The following is an 11,302-nucleotide window of genomic DNA, read 5'->3' on the forward strand; positions in this document are numbered from 1 at the left end:
CCCAGCCAGTGGCCTATTCTCCTAGAATATTTTAGGTCCTGTTGGGGTGAAAATGCATTAACTCATTGAAGGATCATCCTCTGTTTCTTAAGTGGAAATATTATGTGACTTGAAGAGCAACCTGTGTGCCTAATGTCCTCCTGGGGAGTAATTTCAATAGAGGGAAAACCAGAGTTTCTTTCCATTAAATCACTTCAGTTCCAACTATGAATTTGGAATACACTGAGGTCGAAGTGACTTTGTGAAAAGTGCCCGAACCAACTCTTGGTGCCTGTGAGAAAATTCAATCTAATAATGTGTGTGGAATATTTACATCTTTATAGGGTTTATAATATCTTTGTTTTCCCCAGCCTTTATTATTACTTACGTATACTTCTCTATTCAATACTTACCAAACCCTGAGGCAACCCAATAGCAGTGTAATGTTCTTCATTTCAGTCAATGAACTTTAACAGAAACCAATGCATTTTAACTGAATTTTTGTTTATCTCAAGGAGCACATTTTAATGAAATCAATACATTCTTGCTGAAAGCCACATGAATCCATTGGAAAGAATACATTGTTACCGAAACCAATATACAGTTTTATAATGTCGGTATGTTTTAGCATAAGCACAGCCATACATTTTAGCTGTAACCAATATATTTCTGCAGGGCTGATCCTGAGCAGCCTTATTTCATAGTGCATTCAATTCATTCTTACAGAAACTAATACTGTATTCCATATTCCTAAGCCAGCAGTGGCAGGCTAAATGAAGACTATGATTTATATTGCTGAAAGTAAATACTTCCAGAAATGACATTAAAAAAGGGTAGTTTTGAAAGTGTATAAAGGATTTTAATATCTTCATTAAAGTTACAGAAGCAGCCAGAGACAAGTTTTTGAACTGAAAACTGAAGGGCCTTGTTTATAATTTGTGTTTGAATTAAACACACAAATGTATTTATTACTATCGTCCTATCTTAGTCACTGAAGTTTTTTAAATTTGTGTTTATTTCATTAGATGCCTACAAAAAGTGGATACCCCTGGGGAGAGATCAGAGGTTCAAAAATTCAGAAATTTCCAGTCTTACAAGAGCCCACCTTTTCCATCAATCCTAAAAATGACAAAACTCATAAGATTCTCCCTCTGAATCCCTCCCCCACAAAAAGTATTAATATTAACGGAGTCATTATAGTCAGAAACTAACGGAGAACATGGAAAGAAATAAATTCAAACAATGACTAAACAATAAAATAAGTAATAATATTTTTAAAGTTTATGCAGATGTTAATATATGTAAGCATGCATGTAAGTACGTTTGTATGCATTTGCAGTTACAATTGCAAAGGCCTCTTGACCTGCATTGTGGTGTCTTCCCCACCCAGGTTGGCCTACTACACTTTATATGTCGCCCAGAGATTGAACACGCATCACTTTTTACAAAGCTAACATTTTAAAATTCAAATGTGCTTGTATTTAGAAAGTGACTGGTTATCTCCCAAGACATTATCTAATTGGGAGAGTAACCTTGTTGTATAATTTATCCAGAGGAAAAGCAAGGGCAGCTTGCTTCCCCAGACATCTTCATTTGCCTTTTTAGTTTTCTCCACTAATGATATTTCCAGAAGATGAATAAAATGAAAGGAAGAATTATCCTACAGCAAATGTAATAAAACCAGAGTCAATTTTTATAAAAATCACCTTTCAGGAAAATATGTGTCTTCATTAAAATTAAAATGTAATATACTTCATAGTCCTACAGACAGTAAGAAAGCAAGAAGCAGTAAGAATATTCTCAAACCACTTAGTTGACTTATGTAGTTAGGAAAAGTAGACAAAACCTCCAAATTTCAAAGGAAGGACAGTATTTCTGTTAAATGAATGAATAAATAAACAAACAAAAATAAAAAGAAAGAATTCTATGGAGCAATTGCCAAACCAAAAAGTAGCACTGAAAACTTTTTCCTTTAATAAAGCAAGTCTCTAAATCATTCAGAGTTCTTTGGTTTCGAGGCTTCTTTGCAAATTCGCCTATGACTTTATCTCTGTCCCTATAAAGATCCCAATTCCTAAATAGCCGCTTTGCCCTGGGGTTTATTTTTCTTAATGAAGCCGGACTCGGATGTGGCTCTCTGTGTCATAGATGGGGCTTTACCGTAAATCCCTTTAACGACCTTGTGAGGATGCCAGACACGTAAGTAGCTAGTGGATCTCAAAATGCACATTTAAGACAACCAGAAACTTCACAAGAATGAGTGCCATGTTCTCTCATTTCCCTTTAACAGGCTCCTGGCTCTTATTCCAAGGGTTCACGTGCTGAAGTTCAGCTTCACGCTTTAACCTATGATTAACGCCCGGTGCGCTCCACTTTGTCTGCTGCTTGAGTGCTGGCTTCCATGAGCCATTCCCGGCATCACTTCACTGGGCTCATACCAGTTAAACTGGGCAACTCCGTTGCCCTCCGCACCGTGGCCCGTGCTGTTCCCCATCCAGCCTGGTCTCCCAGCCTCCAGCTTCTCCTTCACCTCGCACTGTTCTCTCACTCGCCCTGAGTAGCTCCCACCATTTTGAATCATCGTGCCTCCACAAGTCATTTACATCACCTAAGACTGAGTCCAAGTATCGCCTCCTCCACAAATCCCTCCATACATCTTTCCTTCCTATTTTTAATAGCTTCTAGGCGCTTATTGTTTCCTGCCTCACACTCACACCCACCCCCTTTCCGTTTCCAAGCTCTCCCCGTAATTGGCCTTCCTCCTCTTCCTTCACTTTGTTAGGACATCAGATAATCCCTAAGCAGTAGGTGCTGCTGCGGCTGGCCCCACCACACTCCATACATGCGGCCAGGAAGGGTACAGTGCATCCAAGTGAATTAAGAGTTTAAAACTCATGGTGCAGGAGGCCTGGGTTTCATGTTTACATTGGTTCCTCTTGTCCTCCAGTCCCACGGGGGCAGTGCAGAGCCAGACCCAAGAGGGTTCTGCCCACGTAATACATACGCATCACAGTTGAGGAGCTCTGAGATAAAGACATCCTGAACTTATACAGGGCCCACTGGCCGCCTGCCACTCCTCCTGTCCATAGAGAGACGTTACCTGTATTGCCTAGAATACCTCCAGTGACGAGGAGACACCCAGAGGGAGCAGACACTCAGTGTCTCCGGAGGGCACCGCTCTCTGTATCTTCCCCAAAGCTGTCTAATATGCAAACATCCTTGAGCTAAACTGTCAACCTCCTTTGCTCAGAAGATGTGCAGAAATGCCAGATCATGGAAAAGTATTTCCAAACATACTTCCATATCCAGCCTAGACCCAATGGTTTATCATATCAACACTTTCCTGCCAGCATCTTCTGCTCCCTCTGCACCAGGTCCTGCCAGACACATCCTGCAAGTCATCCACACTGATCGGCAAACAGCTTGCATGTTAGCTCTTTAACTGGTTTCCTTAGGCAATGTTGGAAGGAAAACTTCACAATAGTACAGACTGATGTCACTTCAAGTTAATCTCAGGTTTATCTGGGCCCTCAAAACTCCTCAGCAAGCCTCTTCCTGTCTTTGACCCTTTGACCGATGGCTGTTTCAAACCCTCTAAGCTCCTATAAGCCTCCATCACTCCCCACAAATCAACCTGCCTCCGACCTAACAGAGAACAAATATCTGCACCATGGACTTAACCCTTCATCCATTAGCTGGAACGTGTATTGAGGAATTTGGTAGAAAAATGAACCCTGCATTTGATTAAAAAAAAAAAAGTTCAAGTCCTCTAGTTCTCTGTTTTAGACAGTATTGCTTTTTGGTCTGCCCCAGGTTTATGATTTAAATCTCACTGCTTCCCAAGATTGCATCCATCAGTGTTTCCTGTCTACTCTGCTTCTTCAGCTTCTTCTTTAGTCCTTATTTTCCCTGAAATCTAAGCTTGCTAAATTTCCTTCCATCCTCAAGTAATCATTCTCAGTTACGTCTCCCACATTCTTTATTTATCACCCCACCATTTGCCTTTCTTTCATTGTTTAATTTCTTGATAAAGTGGTATAAATTAATTGAATCACTCCACATTGACTTCTCTGCCTACTGCCTCACCCCACCCCACCCCCACTACTCTCTCTCTAGAATCTGCTCTCTCTAGACCAGTGAACTACTTAGTGGCCACATTGAATATATCTTGCAGTACATTTTCTACTTCCTCTGGCATTAATGCTATGGACCTCCACCTTTTTGAAATCACTTCTTCCCCACCACTGTGCTGTGCACTCCTTGAGGACAGAAACCCGGTCTTCTCCATCTTCAAGTATCCAGTCCCCAACAGAAGGTTAGCATATTAAGAACAGTTTTAAAAAGTAGTCTCTTGTATTGAGCATCCTGCCCTCAGGTTGGCTTCTCCTCATTTCGCTCCATGATGTGCCATCCTTGACCTCCTCTCTAATAGGTGAGGTCTACTCTTCTTAGTAGTTATTCAGTCTGACATCGGCAATTGCTACTACTTCGGTTGCTTCTAATGCCACAGATCTTTTTCTCTTTTGCAGTAACCCATAGATTTCTGATCAAGACTGGACGTATAAATCTACATGTACCGTCATGTACAATAGCACCTGAAACAGCATGTTTAAAATTAAACTCATTATGCCTCCTCTCCTTTCAATCCTCCTTTATCTCCACTGTTCCCAAACTCAGTAGTGCCACCCTCTGCCCAGTCACTCAAACTGCAACCAGGGGCACATGCTCCCGTACACCTACTTCCGGTGGTTCTCTTTTCATTTAACCTGCTGGCCGTCCCTGCAGCCTGTTCCATTTCTACTGCATGTGACTGTGTCAGCTGAGTCCCTAATTATTTCTTACCTAGAATATTGCAACTGCTCTCCCTCTTCTTATCCATCCTCTACACAGGCTTTGAAAGTGATCATTTGACAAGACACACTTTATGGGGTCGATACTCAGCCTTGATCTCTCCCCATTGCCTACAGGATAAAGTGGGAACTCTTTAGCAAAGCAGACCTGATCTTCCCCATGTCCCCAGCTGCTTTTCCTTTACCATCGTTTCCCGTCAACTCTGCAAACTCACTCCATTTGTAAAGTCTGCTCACTAAATCTTGTGCACTCCCCCTGGCGCCGTGACACTCTGCTCTTCCTGTTCTCTGGAACTGCACACCTTCCTGCCTTTGGTGGTGCAGTGACCCCTCACTCATCCTCCAACTCACAATGGGCACCGTCATCTCTTCTGCAAATGAGCCCCGTGGGACAGTTAGAAGCCGCCTTCTCCCTTATGCATATTATGTTATAGATATGCCTGCATCGTTCCAATTATTACATTGTTCTCTAAGTCTCTGTATATCTGCGTCCCCTTTGTGACCTGTGATCTTCGGAGGAAAGCAGAGTTGTCTTCTATGCCTTTGGGTGAGAAGTAGTGTGATAAAGTGGAGCATCTTTTGAGCCAAACAGATGGGAATTTAGCATCCTGCTCTGCCAATAGATCTGAACATTCATATTAGAGACTTAATTTCTCTAATTCTCTGTTCTTTAACTTAAAAATGGGGATAGAATAAAATGGAGAAAGCTTGATGAGCGCTCGGAACATAAAAGGCTCTCAATAACTGGTGGTTGCTATTGTGATGAGCATTGTCGTTGTTAATTTTGATTCCCCACAACTCTTCTCAGTGTCTAGTATGCATTAGGTGCTCAATAAATGATTTACAAGTGAAACATGTATAGTTATTATGTATAAATATAGATCTGATTACTTTAAATAGCTGTCTTATTGACAATAACTTTGTATTAATTGTTGTTTTTCCAACAACTTCTAAAGTGATATTTTCAAGCAGGTACTTTTTAAATGTTTATTTATTGAATTTCTTATTGAACTTCTTTGGGAGGAGAAAGAAGAATTACTTTTTATTTTTTTAGTTCTATTTATTTGTTATTTATTCAATGTCTTCACTACTGCCATTCACAATTTTATTGACAGAAATAAATTTATAAAGAGTATAAATTTGGATTCAACTAAAATTTTCTTCCTATTTGAGAGACTTTCAAGAAGAAATGAAAACTTGGACTTTTGAAAGTAAGCCTAGTTGAATATACTCAAACCTTATGACCAGTTGTTCAAGCTCTCGAGAAACAACTTGAAAATGTCACAGAATAGGTACAGCCTGAGATCAAAGCCCCAGTGTTTTATTCTTGAACTCTTTTGGATTATAAAACATTCAGATTTATCGATAAAAAATAATGACATGTTTGTAGACTTAGTTAATTAAGAAAAAGATGATAAACCCTAGTGTGCTGGCACTGCTTTGAGTTTTGTGGATGTAATGCAGTGACTGGATGCCATCTAGGTCATTAGGGACGACAGAGCAGCACCCTCTGTGGTCCTTATGTCATTTCCCACCATGCTGGGTCACCAGTGTGGGGTTGGTACTTGCTGGAGCTACTGAGGGTGATGATGATAATCTCATGGGTGGCTGTCAATAGACCCACACACCAAATTATTAGACGTTTTGAAAAGTACCCTTTCTAAACAGGTTAAAAATGCCCACTTATGATCGTGCAGCTACCAAGTAAAGTCAACTAAACAAGGCCTAAAGGCCTCCACTCACTCCTACAAAACCACCATGAACGTCAGTACCTAAAAAAATTCAAAACAGCAGTTTCAAAACCCACTCTTTTTTTTCTTTTGCTTGTATAAAACTCACTCTTTTAAGAGTGACTTTTAATGGCTTCATATCCTACTAACCCACAGAGCATCGTCACCCAAACAAGCAAGAATTAAAAACCCAAAGTGCATTGACTCTGCTTCACCAGAAAGAGTGCTCAACAGTTACGGGAAGGTGATTATGAGGAATATTTGAAAAGCAAAAAAAAAAAAAAAATTGTATTTTCTTCATTTTGCAATATGTAAAGAAAATACCCTTTATGGCTACTTTTGATCATCTTCCTAAAATATAGCCCTGAAATATAACCTAAAAGACTCTTAAAAAGGAAACTTTGCCTGTGACAGTACCACCTGGCCCCTGAAAGGCAGAAGCCCGGGTTCTGTTCACTCTGCCGCTCACTGACCTGTTCTGCGCTTTCGTATCACATGACGTGTGTTCTCATCCTTTCTTCTACACACTGGACAGGGCCCGCTGTTTCCTAATTCCAAAGGCAAACTGAGTGAGCCTTCACAAGCCCTGAGTGCTTTAGAAAGGAGGGCAAAGATTGCTGTTGTCAGGGCGTTGCTCTCGCCCTACGGCTGTTGCTCACGTCCAACCTCCAGTGGCGTCCTTGAATTTAAACCGTGGCGAAAAAAATGTTTGCAATGGTGACCCCTGGCGGTGATTTTCATTTTACTTTTTTTTGCTTACTTAGTCTTTTCTAAATCTTACGCTGATTACTTTAATAATAACAGGAAGTATTTTAAAAGCCCATTTGAATACCAGCTAGGACTTTTTAGTGGCACTCCTGAAACTGGGACGGATGACCTATCAAGATTACCACCCATTAACTTAAAGGTACTTTTACTCTCTCTTATCCCTAATTGCTACAAAAAAGAGATTGGAAAAACAGATTCTGATTTATGCCCAGCGTGGCCCTTTTTTTCCTTTTCTTTCTTTTCTTTTTCTTTTTTTTTTTTTTTTTTACAATTTTTTAATTGAGTTATAGTCAGTTTACAATGTTGTGTCAATTTCCAGTGTAGAGCACAATTTTTCAGTTATACATGAACATACAGATATTCATTGTCACATTCTTTTTCAGCGTGGCCCTTTTAAAGCATCTCCCATAACCATTTAACATCAGTTAACTCGTATCTGTTTACCTGTCCGCAGATACTCATCAGTGAAATGTGTTTGCCATTTATTTTCCCTCTCCTTCTTCTCTGAAACTTCCTAACACAAAACTGTGCTTGCTGGTAAGATCTGGTGACCACAAAATCAAAGGCTGTATCTTGCTCTGGCATGCCTTTTGGAAGATGCTGCCCCAATTGTCATATTCCTCTTAGGCTTGAGTTAGTCATCTAGTCTACGTCCCATGCTTTTTGGAACATGAAAATTAGGGTGAAGTTCAGAGCTCCACCACCCTCATCTTTAACAACTGGCCGACCCTAGTAGCAGCGACATTAGAATGTTTTCACTCAGCACACCTGGAAGTGGATCTTCCTTATATTAAAGAAATACAGTAGTCATTCTATCTGAATGCAATCTTGAAAAAAAAAAAAAAAGAACCTCTGGGTTCTAATTTCTAAATTCTGAATAATGTTGGGCAAGTCACTAAACCTTTGTAAGTCCTGGGGGTAAAGATACAGAGTTCTAGAGGTGAAGAGAGGTATGCTATGGACAGGAAGTCTCTCTCTGATGTTTGAACAGAGACCAGAATGATGAATGGAATGGCCATGGGAAGACCTCAGGGAAGAGCAAGCAGGATGGCACAAGGCAGGATAAGCTACGTCACTAGGGGACCAGCAGGTCAGTGGACCTGGAGGGCAGGGATGGGAGTGGTCAGGCAGGACACTGAAGAAGTCGGCCAGAGTCAGGACATGGAAGTTTCTATAGGCCATATGAGGCGTTAGGATTTTATTCTAAGTTTTAAATGCTAACTGTTGGAGGGTTTGATGCAAGGGAATCATGTGATCAGACTTAATTTTTTTAGTTTCTACTTGGAAAGAGGAGGGATGGCCAGGAGATGATTGCAGCTGAGAGATGAAGGTGGCTTGGTCTCAGCTACCATGGCATAATCAGTAACTAAGTTTGGGTGCACAATTAATAACCAAATTTGAAATGTGTTTTCGAATGAATTATCTTATTGCATGCTTATAACAGTCCCAAACAAAATTTACGCTTTCATTCCCGTTTTTCAGAGGACTAATCTGAAACTTAGATGTTGAGCGGCTTATCCAAAAGTATGTGTGGCCCAGCGAGTTCCTCCCATAGCTTCCTGTTATTTTGTTCTCTTTTCCCCATTGACCTCCTGTTCTAGGCTGAGTTCACTCTTTCTCGTCACTCCAGCCACAACCTGCTAAATATCAAGTAGCATCTCCAGGTAGACGTGCCAGCGAAGTCAGTTTCCACTTGAAGTGGTGCTGAGGAGTGTCTTTTCCCCTTGACCGCAATCCGCAGGACAGATATGGAGACCTGGTTCAGAAAAAGCTAGGGACTGAATCAAAGTTCAAAGCCAACGATTGCGCCAAATTAACAAAGAAAATAAATTATTAAACCCCAAACAAAGAGCACTGATTACTTCCACTTTTGTGTTTCACGTTACCTTATCCTGTCTTGTAATATAACACTGGTCAAACGTTATTGCATTTTCTGTCTAAATTTATCTCTCCCTTTTTAGGCTATTAGCTCTTCAAGGAAAAAAAAATCTTGCTCACCTTATATCTCAGGTGCTTAGACCAGGGCTTGGTACAGAGAAGCACTTAAAACCCATAATGAATGAGTAAAATTTAAAGTGCATCCTGAGGTGTCTGGCTCCTCCGTAACAGCCATGAAATCTTTGCAGATTCATGGCATCTCTGAGGCATAGAGTCTTAGCTCTGAGAGAGCCTTTCAAGGTCTTCAGGTGCAACCCTACCTGACAAAGGACCTTCTTCTCCCCGGTGCCATCTGAAGGCGTAGGGTGGCAGAGGGTGCACTGTCTTCTGAAGCCCTTTGTTCATTCTTTGAGCAGCTTCAATTGTTAGAAAGTTGTTTCTTTTCTGGAGCTGACATCTCTGGTTTCCTCCCACACATTCCAGTGGTGCCCTCAGGGCTTTCAGTGAATGAATATAATCTCTCAGAAGAGCCTTTGCCATCGATTTGAGAGCCATGTCGGGGCCACATTCGATTTCAGACTGAACCTGTTCCTCGTCTTCGTCTTTTCATTCACAGACCCCAATAAAAGATTATTAGAAACATAACTGAGATTGCTCAGTGCAGCCACAGCAAAGTGATGGCTCCTTTCTTAGGGTCTGACCCCTGTGTGGTCAAGAAGGGAGAAGAGAACTGTAGGTTGTTTCATACCAACAATGCGTCAGCTGGCTTCCACACACTGCTTACTTCCACTAATTTAACTTATCCCCTCAAATTATGGTACAAATAGTCCCTTTATTCTCCTTTTACAGATAAGCTAATAAGCATTGTTAAGGCAGCCAGTTGTCCCTGGTTCAAAAATAGAATGCTCTGTACTTTATTTTAGATAGATGTGACTAAAGGGCTAGTGTGAAGTAATGCACGAATTTTAACGTGTCATAAATTAATGCATTATTGGCAGAGAAACTGCCTTCCTCTAGGTAGGCACAGGGACTTTGGAATTAAAGGGATCTTGGCTCTATTTCTTGATTCTGCCTCTTTGTGGCTAAATAACCTAGAACAAGTCATGTAACTTCACTGGGAAACAGTACCCTAATCTGTGAAGTGGTGGCAGTAACGGTGAGGAGGCGGCGAGGATAAAATGGGGTCACATGTGTAAAGGCTGAGTACCATGCCCAGGACATGACAGTGATGCAAATGCTGGAGACAATGTTGAGATTCAGCTAAAGGACAAGATTTTAGAGCTGAGAGGCACATTTACAGTCACTTAGACAAATCTTGAGGGGACACAGGTTTATTCAAGGTCGTAGAGCAATTCCCAGGTCATGCTCGTCCCTGCCGCCCACAGCGTCCCCAGCTGGGTGTGTCCCGGTGTCCTCACACAGGTCAGGGCGGAAGTCAGCAGGCAGGGCAGCCCCAGGAACTCAGCACAGGGGCAAGAAAGCGCAGCCCTGTGCTGCCCTCGCCTTCTTTCCTGATGGTCCCTTCCTACTTAATCGCTAAAGACGGTCACATGAAAAAGAAACCTTCCTTTCTGTGGGGTCCGTCTGCTCCCACCGCTCACCTGCACATGAATGATGCCAGCTCACGGGTGCATCTCCATTTCAAACAAACAGCCGAATAAAACCCTCGCATCAAGGCTGCCTCCCTCACAGGGGATAAAAGCCTCGATGACAGAGCTCATCTCGCTTCCCGGGCATCGCGGCTACGCTCCTGCTGGTGAGGAGGAGAGGGGCCTGTCACAGCAGCTTCCCCAGGACGCGGGACCCTCAGGCAGACAGATGTGCTGAGTGTGAAGACACACTTGCAAAGCCTCCCTCATGCCCCGCTGGGGGCAGAGCAGACAGAGCTGGGACCACCGCCGCCAGCCACAGCCGCCAAGACTGGCGCCCCACGTACTGGATTTTACCTTCACCTTCTTACTCTCCCCTGCTCTAGTTAGCTTTGCTTTTTTTTTTTTTTTTTTGCTTTTTTTTCATTCTGCTGTGTTTGTAAAATGATTTTCCTTGGATCTTCCTTATCATGCCCATGGGCTGCAGTGACAGAGAAAGAAAAACACA

The sequence above is a fragment of the Camelus ferus genome, chromosome 30 (genome assembly GCF_009834535.1).
Source record: "Camelus ferus isolate YT-003-E chromosome 30, BCGSAC_Cfer_1.0, whole genome shotgun sequence".
Classification (NCBI taxonomy): domain Eukaryota; kingdom Metazoa; phylum Chordata; class Mammalia; order Artiodactyla; family Camelidae; genus Camelus; species Camelus ferus.